Source organism: Malus domestica, chromosome 13 (genome assembly GCF_042453785.1).
Source record: "Malus domestica chromosome 13, GDT2T_hap1".
Taxonomy (NCBI): domain Eukaryota; kingdom Viridiplantae; phylum Streptophyta; class Magnoliopsida; order Rosales; family Rosaceae; genus Malus; species Malus domestica.
The window spans coordinates 22,262,677-22,276,261 of NC_091673.1; the positions used below are offsets into that span (position 1 = coordinate 22,262,677).

At 37.5% G+C, this 13,585-nt stretch overlaps 1 long non-coding RNA gene across 5 annotated transcripts; it reads left to right on the forward strand.

Moving 5' to 3' along the window:
• The first annotated feature begins 903 nt into the window (after window positions 1-903).
• Window positions 904-3,085, forward strand: LOC108171313 (uncharacterized). Of its 5 annotated transcripts, XR_011574883.1 has the most exons (5): window positions 904-1,420; window positions 1,556-1,615; window positions 1,727-1,849; window positions 1,983-2,437; window positions 2,830-3,085. It is a non-coding gene; the product is annotated as an uncharacterized lncRNA (long non-coding RNA). The 5 variants fall into 5 exon arrangements; XR_011574884.1 differs by having other exon boundaries at window positions 904-1,581; window positions 1,727-2,176; window positions 2,385-2,437; XR_003768002.2 differs by having other exon boundaries at window positions 1,727-2,437.
• Window positions 3,086-13,585: the final 10,500 nt, after the last annotated feature.

The following is a 13,585-nucleotide window of genomic DNA, read 5'->3' on the forward strand; positions in this document are numbered from 1 at the left end:
AGGTCCTGATGATCGTCAACGTCGCATCACAGTGGTACATAATATATTCTATTTTATTTTTGAGTGTACAATATATATATATATATATATATATATATATATTAAATAGGTAAATGGATACCCGTTATAACCGCGGGTAATATCCATAACCGTCCATTTAAATTTCACAGATAAACGATTATATATATATATATATATATTAAATAGGTAAATGGATACCCGTTATAACCGCGGGTAATACCCATAACCGCGGGTAATACCCATAACCGCCTATTTAAATTTCACGGATAAACGGTTATACCCATAACCGTTTGTCCGTTTAAATGGTTATATATATATATTAAATAGGTAAATGGATACCCGTTATAACCGCGAGTAATATCCATAATCGCCCATTTAAATTTTACAGATAAACGGTTATACCCATAACCGTTTGTTCATTTAAACGGTTACCCACAACCATAACCGTGAACTTTAAATGGGCGGGTAACCACGGTTACCCAAACCCATGGGTATTTTGCCTATCCCTAGTTAGACCCAAGATATTTTTGGAGTATGGTTTATCGAAATTCAAAAGGGGTCACTAGAAGCAAAAAGCTTTGTCATATTAGGACTTGGATTGTCTGCCTTAGACTGGCAATTTCTTACACGACCTGTTAACACGACACGTAAACGACACGAAAATAACGGGTTTCGGGTCAACACGATAACTAATCGGATCATTATCGGGTCACACGATAATAACCCGTTAATAACGGGTCCTTAACAGGTTTACACGAGAGTGACACGCGGGTAACCTGTTTCGACACGATAAGAAAAAAAGTTATTTTGATGATTTTTATTTTTTAAACTACTAAAAAAAAACTTACTATAAAATACAATAGATATAATGAATATGTATATATTGTTTATTAAATATTATTCTATATAAATTTTAAAATTGAAGTTTTATTTATTTATTTTTATCTCTAATCTCTAATCTCTAATCTCTAATATTAGAAAGCCAAAAGACAACTTTGATGTCTCAATGCTTCACCAAAAATAATTGGACTAAAATAACCGTCAAACAAAAAAATTCTAAAACTGAATGAAAATAATGCAATCAAAATAGCAGGGGTATTTTTGTCAAAAAAACATAAAATTATAATTCATTTTATTGAAAAAAAATCAACATTAAAAAAAAAAGAAAAAAGAATGTGGTAAACCCTCAAATAGAAGACGAAAGATAAACTGCCAAAGCTAGAGATAGAAGTAGTTTTCTCCAACGATTCCACATTCTGCAGGGGCATTTGAAAACCGCTGTACGTTTCCACAAATTTCTCCAATTTCATTTTCATATCCCTTTTTAATCAAATTTCCTCGGTTTACCAAAATCTCATTGTCTCTCAAGATTATGTTTTGAACTTCTATAAACAAAAAGGTAAACCATCGTCTCTGAATTGTATGCATGTCAGCCTTGCAAAAGATCAATTGCTCAAATTTCATTTTGTTTCTAATTAATTTTGAATGGGTGATAAGCTTCTTGCTCAAGTCTTCAGTGTTGGTCCTCTTGCAGGATGCAAGCTCATCTGAAAGGACAAGGTACATCACATGATTCAGGCTCTTCTGAATCATTGTATGTGATTTTGGCATTGTTCGTTTTTGAAAATTATGTTTTTTAAATCCTGAATATTTCATGTATATAGATTCTCCAATATTTCTTCTTATTTAACATTTGCTTTTTCAGGTATGTTGCCTGTTGGCATGCTTCCTTTGTTTCAGATGGGAGTCGACTCAATTAGTAAGCCATTTGTTTCGATCTTTTGTCTCTATGATTTGCCCTCACAAATTTACATTATTCTCCCAATAGGTAAGACTAGAACTATTACTCCTTGCATACTATAGAACTAACCTGACATTTTTTAGTGTTCAATATTATCGTTTAGGGAGCATATTGTTGACAAATCGTATTTATGAGGAAGGTGTGTTCATTGAATTTGTAGTTTTTAGAGAGCATATGTCTGGGATGGAGGAAGAAATTAGGAAGAGACTGACTAATTGTAAGGATGGTTGAAGGGCTTAAACTGAGATTTTCTACATGAGTCCAGAGGAATTCTAAAAGACCAAGAACAAGCTCTTCTCCATTTGGAGAGCATTCAACTTGAAGGAAAAGATTTACTTATTCTGCTGTGAAATAGTAAGATGAGGTTTACCGTGTGTTTGAGTGTTCCATTGTGATGATAAAATTTCTTTTGTGAAGATAACTGAGTTTTATTCCTCTTTTCTTTCCATAATTTTCAATTGGTCCTATATTTTATGATACTTTTTTTCTTTTTCTCCTTACTGTTAAATGTTGCTTGACCTCTATATTGAGACTAATTTTCATGATTTTTTATTCCTCTTAGTGAAACATATATCGAACCAACAAGGTTGTGATGATGGGAATAATTGTTCTAAGGTATGTATTTCATTTGCTCTTTGTCACCGATGCTTATTTGTTTTTTTGCAAAATACTTGTCAACAAACAAAGTACAATAGAAGAATTTTTTTACTAGAGATGCAAATCTACACAACTGCCCAATGTAAAGGAGAAAGAGGATTATGATAAAAACCACACATGACGGATTGATTAAATGGATTCACCTATAAAATATTAGAGTATAAGATTAAAAATTAAATTGTCTTTTTTATGCTATTCACTTTTGAATCGTCCAAAAAAGATTTCTCAATAGTCTATTGTTTTCATCATTTTTCTCCCAATGAGTTGCTCATAGTTTTAAATCAAAATTGGTGGAATGGTGCGTTGTTTTAGTTCCATAATCCATTTGAAAATATTTTCTTCTTTTGCAGAGAGTTGGACATCAATCAGCCAAGATTTTGTGGAACTATATATGGGGTTTTGCTTGCAAATAGTTGAAAAACGATCACGCACTAGCTTTTTGGGGTACAGACTATAGGACGGAACAATATGAGTTCATGATATGTTTTGTTGTCAAGTGTATCAAGGTCAATTGAAGTTCTTGAATTGTTTTTACACTTTTTATATATCTTTTAGTTGCAACTACATTATAAGGATCTTCTATGTTATTTATTACGTTTTTTTACATATATGTTTGGACCCAAATTTACACCATCGGCCCATGCAATCAAGGCTGTTGATGAATATAGTTCTCAACCGTTGGATGGCATAATTGTTAAGATAATTGGAGGATATATTGTGGTTTTAATCATGATATTATCTTTTAATGATGAATTATCTTTATATTTTCTTGTACAAGATGAGGTGCAAATTATATCTTCAACTTGAAAGTGAGCAGTACAGTTTAATTTGATCTGTGGGGCAAATTGACTTAGACAATGATTCCGCAGTACATCAACAAATTTTACCCCTTGGCCGAGCTCGGCCGACGAGTTGGCACGCCCCGCATACAACCGAATGACGTAGTTAGCTTATTAGTTACTCAGCCTGCACGCCACGTAGGCTTGGTAGTTTTTAGAGTCAACATTTTGGCACGCCCAGTGGGACCAAGTGTTACAACTACGAAGTTCACATGATATATCTCGATCAGGCTTCCTGGGATGAGTTTCATCGCCTATTAAAGAAGCAAAAATAATGCTTCGAGAGATGGGTAGATTTTCTGAAAGGCAAGAGGCTGGGGGAAAATTTCTGCTCCGACCACAATCAAAATTCGGCCTCAGAACATTGTCGAGACGGCCGAAGAACTTAGGCCACTTGTTCTTTCAATCGAGACTGAAAGTATGGTAGGCCTAGAAGAAAAAATTCAAGTTTCTGAGCCACAAATTGACTTAGACAATGATTCGACAGAAAAGTGTTCCACTGACGAACAAGACCAATTCATGGTTTCAGCTGAACAAACCACGCCAATCAATATGATTATTGGTGATATAGTCGATATGGAGAAATCCTGTTTGGCTAAGTTGTTCGAGTTGAAAGCCGGAAGTAATTATGCCTGGGGGGCATAATAATTGTTTAACACATTCAGCGGCCGAAAATGAAAAATATTTCACCAAGGAAAACATATTTGGAGAAAATTCTTTATTCGGCCTAGAGCGAAATCAATTTGAGAATTTTGATATTAAAAGATCTCGACTTGGAATAAAGCATCGTTGGTCTCCGCTTGATTATGGTTCGACCATTCATTTTTGTTTCTTAAAAAAAAAAAAATTTATTTTCTCACCATTCGGCTATTCAGCCAATGCTTAATAAGATGGTATAATTGGCGTTGCTGACTTTGATTGGTCGAGCTGCTAGTTTTCTCAATAGGTTGAGCTGTCACGAATAAGGATTTTATTTCTTAACCATTCGGCTGTTTAGCCGAGGCATAAGAAAATAAGGGGGCAACTTTTTATATGCGGCAATCCAAAAAATGGCATCACACGGCTTAACTCGGCCTCATTTTCCTCGGCCCCATTTGCAAAAAAAAAAAAAATGGAACCAGGCCTAGGTTCGGCCAACCATTGGGCCGAAGTCGAAGAGACATGCATGGCAGATATCATCATTACAGCCAATAGGCCAAGATTTGAGTTTGAGTTTATGGCCTTGGTTATATATATATGCCAACTGCATGGCTGGCGGATCACATCAGACAATCATGCTACTTTTATACATATGTATATATAGGCAACAGAGCCCCAGGAACGGTTTTTATTGACCTCGACCCCAATTACTCTCGGCCTCGACCCCGCTTTACAACATTGGCAAAACAGAAGTGATTTTAAGGCCGAGGAACATTCCCAAGCTCGACGAGGTATTATTCTCGAGTGCTGGTCCTCGACAATGGGGCCATTCGGCCTACCATGTGTGTGTGTGTGTGTGTATATATATAATATAAATTTCTATGAGCATTCGGCCTACCATATATATATATATGTTGTTGCCGAGGAACAAAGTCTCATTATCGGAGATACGAGAATTCTTTGATTACGCTAATTTCCTTAACCATTTGGCTTACGAGCCGAAGTTCAAGGAAACTGGGGAGCAATGTTTGGACCTAAATTTACACCATCGGCCCGTGCAATGAAGGTCGTTGATGAACACAGTTCTCAACCGTTGGATAGCAGAATTGTTAAGATAATTGGAGGATATATTGTGGTTTTAATCATGATATTATCTTTTAATGATGAATATCTTGATATTTTCTTGTACAAAATGAGGTGCAAATTATATCTTCAACTTGAAAGTGAGCAGTATAGTTCAATTTGATATGGGGTTCTGTTGACCCTAAAAACTACCAAGCCTATGCGGCGCACAGGCTGAGTAACTAATGAGCTAACTACATCATTCGGTTATGTGCGGGGCATGCCAACTCGTCGGCCGAGCTCGGTCGAGGAGTAAAATGTGTTGATGTTGCGTTGGGTGCGCTGCTGACTTCTTGATCTTACGACTATGGCCTAGGAAGGAACACGTCTCGGCCTTCGGGTTCTAGAGCCTGAAGACAAGGTTGCTAGTTCTGCGAAGTTCAATATCAAGTTTGGCTTTCAATGTGCCGAATGTAGTAACTTGTAACACCTCACTTAGCCGAGAAGGCTAATGAAATAACCTGGGCCAATAAGGATTCGAAAATCCTTCTCGACCGAGACTTAGATAACCAGTCGGCCCTGTCGCAGTGTTGTTTATCCAAACTGAAGGTGCTTCATGGTCGGCTGATTCTACGGCAACAGTGCTGTTTATCCAAACTGAAGATGTTCGCCGGTTGCCTTCACATTGCTGTTTATCCAAACTGAAGATGTATTGGCGAAAAAGGAAAATAAAAACCTCAAGGTTGTTGAGAGGTTTCGGGTAGAGCGAGGGTTTGCGCACGACAGTTTTTGTGTTGAGTTGGATGTCCTCTTCCGTTGCCATTGCATCTGTATTTATAGGATCGATGTACTTGCTTGGCATGGCCTGTATCTCGAGTAGAGTCCTATTTAAAATTCCCATGTATCTGACGTGACTTGATCTTTAAAGGATTGCATTTGATCTTTGGTGACGTGGCTTCACCACTTGCTTTCCTCCATCTATCTTCACAGCACCAACCCGAGAAACATGCATTAAAAACCTAGCGTACCTCATCATCACATCACTAAAACACCTATATTCCTAGGCTTGATTTAAATGAAAATTAAATTCATTTCATCTCATAATTTCATCCCATCCATGCATCATGACTTTTCACACCTCTTCTACCATGCATGCATCTCACCAGACCATCTTGATCGATTCCGAGCCACGTGCATAACAACATTTATCCATCATTTATCACCCACTTTTAAATGGACAATAACAATAAAATACTCTGATGCTCTAATCCACCACACGTTTAAATTCCAAGAACCCCAGATCAAATTGAACTGTACTGCTCACTTTCAAGTTGAAGATATAATTTGCACCTCATCTTGTACAAGAAAATATCAAGATAATTCATTATTAAAAGATAATATCATGATTAAAACCACAATATATCATCCAATTATCTTAACAATTTGTCATCCAACGGTTGAGAACTATGTTCATCAAAGGCTTTGATTGCACGGGCTGATGGTGTAAATTTGGGTCCACACAGGTTCTTGGAATTTAAACGTGTGGTGGATTAGAGCATCAGAGTATTTTATTGTTATTATCCATTTAAAAGTGGGTGATAAATGATGGATAAATGTTGTTATGCACGTGGCTCGGAATTGATCAAGATGGTCTGGTGAGATGCTTGCATGGTAGAAGAGGTGTGAAAAGTCATGATGCATGGATAGGATGAAATTATGAGATGAAATAAATTTAATATTCATTTAGATCAAGCCTAGGAACGTGGGTTTTTTGGTGATGTGATGATGAGGTAGGCTAGGTTTTTAATGCATGTTTCTCAGGTTGGTGCTGTGAAGATGGATGGAGGAAAGCAAGTGGTGAAGCCACGTCACCAAAGATCAAATGCAATCCTTTAAAGATCAAGTCACGTCAGATACATAGGAATTTGAAATAGGACTTTACTCGAGAATCAGGCCGTGCCAAGCAAGTACATCAGTCCTATAAATACAGATGTAATGGCAACGGAAGAGGACATCCAACTCAACACACAAACTGCCCTGCGCAAACCCTCGCTTTACGTGAAACCTCTCAACAACCTTGAGATTTTTATTTTCCTTTTTTGCCAACACATCTTCAGTTTGGATAAACAGTACTGTGAAGGCAACCAACGAACATCTTTAGTTTGGATAAACAACACTGTTGCCGTAGAATCAGCCGACCGTGAAGCACCTTCAGTTTGGATAAATAGCATTGCGACGGGGCTGACTGGTTATCTATCCAAGTCTCGGTCGAGAAGGATTTTCGAATCCTTATTGGCAGAGGTTATCTCATTAGCCTTCTCGGCGAAGTGAGGTGTTATAAGTTACTACATTCGGCACATTGAAAGCCGAATTTGATATTGAACTTTGCAAAACTAGCAGCCTTGTCTTCAGGCTCTAGAACCCGAAAGTCGAGACGTGTTCATTCCTCGACCGCAGTCTTAAGATCAAGAAGTCAGCAGCACACCCAACGCAACATCAACAAATTTTACTCCTCAGTTGAGCTCGGCCGAGGAGTTGGCATGCCCTGCATACAATCGAATGACGTAGTTAGCTTATTAGTTACTCGGCCTGCGCACCACATAGGCTTGGTAGTTTTTAGAGTCAACAATATGCTAGATAAAATACTTTAAATTCATGTCTTTATTATTAGAGATGATAATCACCTTTATTTGATGTTTCTATACACTGAACCAATCTTCGCATATAAATACATCTAAAATGTGTATGTCGCGTGTAGCCTGCCGTGATTAAACAAATGTTTTTCGCACACTCGTGAGCGCGTGCAAAAAGGCTAGTAGTATATTATAGGAAAAGATTGAGATTGAAAATCATAAAACATATTAAAAATAAAAATATCAAGTAATATAAAACTACCAAATACATTAAAAAATTATAATAATTAATTTACATTTGCAAAAAATATGCAAACGCTCGTAGTCGATCCTCTACGCTTTGAGGATGGGTATATGATCGTGTGAATTTTTAAAACCATACAAACTCTCATGAATAGTATTTTTAAGGGGGTTCAAAATAAACAAAATTCATAATCATTAATGTATAAGTCTGAGAGATGTGAAAGCATAATAAATATTCATAATTGCATCCTCAACGCTTAGACGATGGTTACATGGTCGTTTAGATTTTTAAAACCCTCCAAATCTCATGAACAATGTTTTTTATTTGGGTGAAAAATTAATAATAATTATTGTAGAAGTGTGAAAAATATAATCACTCGTAATGAAAAGCTTTATAACTTTCACGAAGGGGTCAACTCCAAAATTTAGAATGTATATACTAATTTAGTATTATGTTTTACATTTTTTTTTGGTCAAATTATGTTTTTCATTTTCATTTTTATTGATTTAAAATATATTTTTCTTAACAGGTAACGGGTCGGGTCATATTACCCGATAATATTAACAGGTTAATTTCGGGTCAGGTCATATTACTCGTTTACTTTAACGGATATTATAAGACACAACCCGTTAAGCTATCGGGTATGACACGAACACGAGAAACACGACACGAATGTCAAGTCTAGTCTGCCTTCCCCATCCCATCCCTCATATATTTTGTGATCACGATTAAGTCACGTCAACATTTTATATTGATTTTTTTTTATAAAAATAATAAAACAAAAAATAATAGGAATATAAAATGTTGACGTGGTTTAACCGTGATCACAGAAATAAAAGAGCGAAAGGATATGAAATATGAAGGGCAGACAATCCAAGTCCGTCATATTAAGCATAGCCGCTGATCCCGTAAACCCCTTTGTTAATGTCCTTTTATGTGATGTCAAGACGCTTTCTCCAAACATTATAGAACAACCCTTAAACGAATGAATCCGCAAAGAATTCAACATATAATATAATTTGGCATTTCACAGGACAGTTTGGTTCAGTTTTTTTTAATTTTGTTGTGCCTTTTTGTCTGCTTGCTTTTTGACAATTGATATGAAGCATGCATTCAAAATTAGTTCACAGCAGGCATGAACTCTATACATTCAAAATTAGTTCACAGCAGGCATGAACTCTATACAGCTACATCATTTGCAACCTCATCTCCACACCTTTCAAGTAACAATATTTAGGGTTAATCTCAGTTTACTACCCTTAAGTTTCGTGGTTTTCAACATTTGGTACATGAAGTTTTTTTCGTTCTAGAGTCATACCTAAATTGTTAATTTTGGGACAGTCTCATACATTCGTTAGTCTGGCTGTTAAGTCTCCAGTTAACTGATGACGTGGTGTCCATGTGGACAATGACTGGACGCCACGTGTCATTAAAGGGTCCACATGGAAATTAAAAATTAAAAAAAAGGTATTATTTAAAGAAAAGTATAACAAAAAAAAAATTAAAAACCCAAATCCCCTTCGTCTTCCCCAGAATCCCCACCCGTGCCCACCCTTTCAATCCCCCAGCCACACTTCTGCAATCAACCCTCATCACCAACCACCCTCCAATCCAACCCCATCACCACCCCCCGCTCCCATCCAACCCCTTCCACCCTTCTTTCATCTGCGCCCACCAAACCCTTTATACCCGACCCATCTCCCTCAACTCCAACCTCTTCACCACCCCTACATTCTCTCTCCTCCACCCTTTGAAAAAACCCTAACTCCCAAAATCTTTTGAGTTTTCAAAAAAATTGAGCAAACCCAGCATGAAATCCCTAATCCCCAAAATCTTTCCGACCTGTTTGAATACGACTTCGATTTTGTCAAACACAGAATGAAAACACAAAAAGACTTCGAATTCATAGAGCAGCAAAAGCAGGCCACAGTGCCGCTGAGGAAATCGAAGTCGAAGTCCTTTTCAGAAGAGAGAAGGGAGGAAATTGGCTTTGAACTCACATACCGAAGAAGTCGAAGTCGAAGGGAGGGAGGGTTCGGCACTGAGCAAAACCCATTGCTCTACCATCTATCGTCCTTCGAGCCCCCTCAGATTTTCGAGGAGTTGCTGAGCGCCACCATCTCTTTGTTCTCCTATCCCGACGTCCCATCAGCCCACCATCTTTCTTAGGCATTTTCTCAATAACCAAACAGGGAAGACGACCCATTAAAAACCCAACTTACCAAGAAAGGGAATGGTAAGGAGCGAAGAGTAGTGACGGCCAATGAAGGTTGGATCGGTGAATGGGCACTGAAAAGGAACCTAACGCTCCATTTGTTATCAATTGATGTGAAAGGGAAAAGCTGGTGAAGCAGCGGAGGGCAGGACCGAAGCAATGAAGGAGAACAAAGAGACGAAAGGAGAGTTTGGCGCTGAGCAAAACCCATTGCTCTCCAGTCTCGATGTCAGCGATACCAGCCCCACCTTCTCCCAACCCGACCTATCTCCCTCCCCTAATCCTCCATATATGAACCGGATCCCAACTAAATTCTCGATTCGAATTCTCCATCCACAAATCTTCTTAACCTTCCTCCACCAGCTTTGAGGATTGGGACGAAGGCGAGATGGAAGGCCCCTCAAGGACCCAGCAAGTCCGACGAACTACAATTCCAGATTTTTAATTTTCAAAGTTTTTTTGGAATTGATTTTTTCCCTATTTAATTTGGTTTTTTTTTTTCAAAAACTTTTGGCAGGAAAAAATGTAAGGTACATGGTTGTGGGAAAAAAAATTTGGGTGGGAATTTTTTTTTTTGAACTCTTTCTCTAAAAAAAAAAAACAAAATCCACGTGGACCCACATGGCACCCGGTCATTGTCCACATGGGCGCCACGTCACAGTTAACGGGAGACTTAACAGTTTGACTAACGGATGTATGAGACTGTCCCAAAATTTACACTTTAGGTATGACTCTGGGACGGAAAAAACTTGATGTACTAAATGTTGAAAACCACGAAACATGAGGGTAGTAAAAAGAAATTAACCCCAATATTTAACTAGGAAAAAACACCTAAAATTGAAATATTGATAGACAATCCTCCCAACCCTTAAAAACGTGTCAATGACGAGAGATTCTTTAATCTCTCATGCAACTAAGATTTATTTTTAGTAGCATTATTGTTTGAGAACTGCTTGCTACATGTTTAAAAAGTGCATTACCCATTGTTTGGACCCAACACCCGTACAACAAACGAATGTCACATGATGAATTAGTGATATGAGAGAACCTCTTGTCGATGAGTTACAACGACAAGGTTATCATAAACTATAATACTTAATCACTTCAGACCCTCGAAAAACTAATAAAAATAGTGAGAGACACTTAATAAATTAAATTAGTGTAATAACACTTCAGTTCAAGAACATTTTTATTCTTTAAACAGGTGTTTTTAAGTGTCTTAACTATGACAGATTTAAGTTTAGCCAAGTTAGCTAGAGCAACGCACTCCTCTTTCTGCATCCAAATTCAAATCTTCCTCCATACTATATATGTGCAAAACTTGCTATGCAAAATAGGTAATTAAGAAATGCTTATTGTGTGTGTGTGTCTCAAATGTGGTGGGTTGAGTATTGAGATAAAAGTATCATGAAAAATGGAAGAAAGATTGAAGAGCAAGATGGGTGGCCTTTGAATTTAGATGGAAAAGAAAAAGATTGAAGGTGTTTGGAAATGACAAATGATGTCAGGACACAAGGTGGGTTGGGAACTTAGGCGCTGTGATTGCCCAACCTTCTACTCTTTTATATTAGTCCTGGTTTCTAGAGGGTGTGGGCCCAAACCCAATACGCGCCTTTAGTGACCGTTGTCTGAAGCGGCAGAACAGCTTTGCTTTTTTTTCATTCCGTCTTTTTTTTTGTTTTTTTTTAATCTGGAAAAAAAAATAGTAAGGTGTCATAATACCATTACGGTTGTGAAAATGACGGTATGTGTGCAGTGAATAGATGAAATAAGACATAATATTTACGAGGTTTCTCAACAGTCAGTGTAATTGGAATACGTCATCGAGACAACATTATTACTTTCTTTCTTTATCTGGAATAATAGGAGTACATAAATAACTCTCACTATTTTCTCCATATTCTTTCCCTTTTCTTTCTCTCCTTTTTTTTCTTTTTTTCTTTCCTTTCTCTCTACCTTCCTCTTTCTTCCTTCCATTTTTTTTGTGTGCTCTCCTCCTTCTCCTCTCATTCATTTAATAGGCAAAGGAATCACTATTCATATAGGCCATCCATGTATTATTTATAACACTCCCTCTTGGATAACCATATTTAAATATAAGTTGCTTTGTTAAAATCTTGATCAGTTTTGGATGCTCCCCCTAGTGAGTATCTCTCCCTGATTTCAAAATCTTTAGGCTGATGCATGTTGATGCAATACTTGAACTTCGGTGGGCTAATCGTTGATCCTTCTGCTTTAGTTTCTTGCATAGCATAAGTGGTAAGCAATCTTTGCTTTTGAATGATCCTTCAAAGCATCACTTTTTGTTGACTCATCCATGCTTAGCAACTTTAGTGTAAAAAGCCAACATCGTATCAACTATTCTGAGGTGTTTGCTGAGGAAATCCGAGACCTAACAACAGTTGAAGATGACTACTTGAGAGCAATGGTAGTTAAGCAATCAGGCAAAGGTTCCAAACCGATTGCTCTCATTCTCCTTCTCTTGCAGGTAAGAGCAAAGACTAAGAAAAAGACAAGGGAAAAGCATGATATGAGATACTTTTGCTCTTAAAGAAAACGGTAAAAGATTTTGATGCTGATGTAAAACCTTCTCAATCAAAACTATTTTCTTGCTGAGGAAATGAGTTAAGCATTTTGAGGGACTTGGTTGAAAAGGTATTCTCGAAGATGAGGAAAGCTGAGTATTTCGAGATGCTTTGTTGAAGATGCATTCTCGAAGATGATGAAAAGTTAGGCATTCTTGCGGGTCTATCTTGCCATGGATAACAGAGGTCGACCTATATAGTGATTTAAGCAAGTAGTGGTGATGTTCCTTTACGCTTTTCGGCAACAGTGGTGTAGTTAGAATAGTAAAATTCACTCGTTTCAACTTTGCCAGAGATATATTGACAGAGTTGTCCTTGATATCCAAAAAGTTGAGATTGCGTCTAAGAAGTGCCAACAAACTTAATCCAGGAAAATTCGACTTTTGAAATTCGGAGAGGAGTGTCTTTTCGATTTTTGAACAAGTGGCTGTGTTGCCTCTCCTTTTATAGAGGCATCAATTGTATCCAAAAGCACGCTCGGAAAGTTGTGTTCCTTTGAAAATTGCCTCTGAGATTTCACTTTATCTTATTTCATTTTCTTTCATCTTTTCTGAAATTGGGTTGCCCATCAGACCGTTGTTTTAATTTGAATGTGGAATATGCATGTGTACCTTCTCAGGACAATATATGGCGCCCATCTTTCTTATCCTCTAATGGTATTGTTGATGCACAAAACCGGAGGTCTTGGAACAACGTAAATCCGACCGTGAATCTGCAAATAATGTAAATAACACAAAATGTATCGTGGTTCACCCCAAGGTTTGGGCTACGTCCACACTGATTATGTATTTCTGAGGGAGAGAGAACCTCTGTAATGTGAGAGGGGATGTGAGAGGATGAGGGAGCCTAAGGCCTAACAATTGGTCTCCTCTAATTGTGAGGGTGAGAA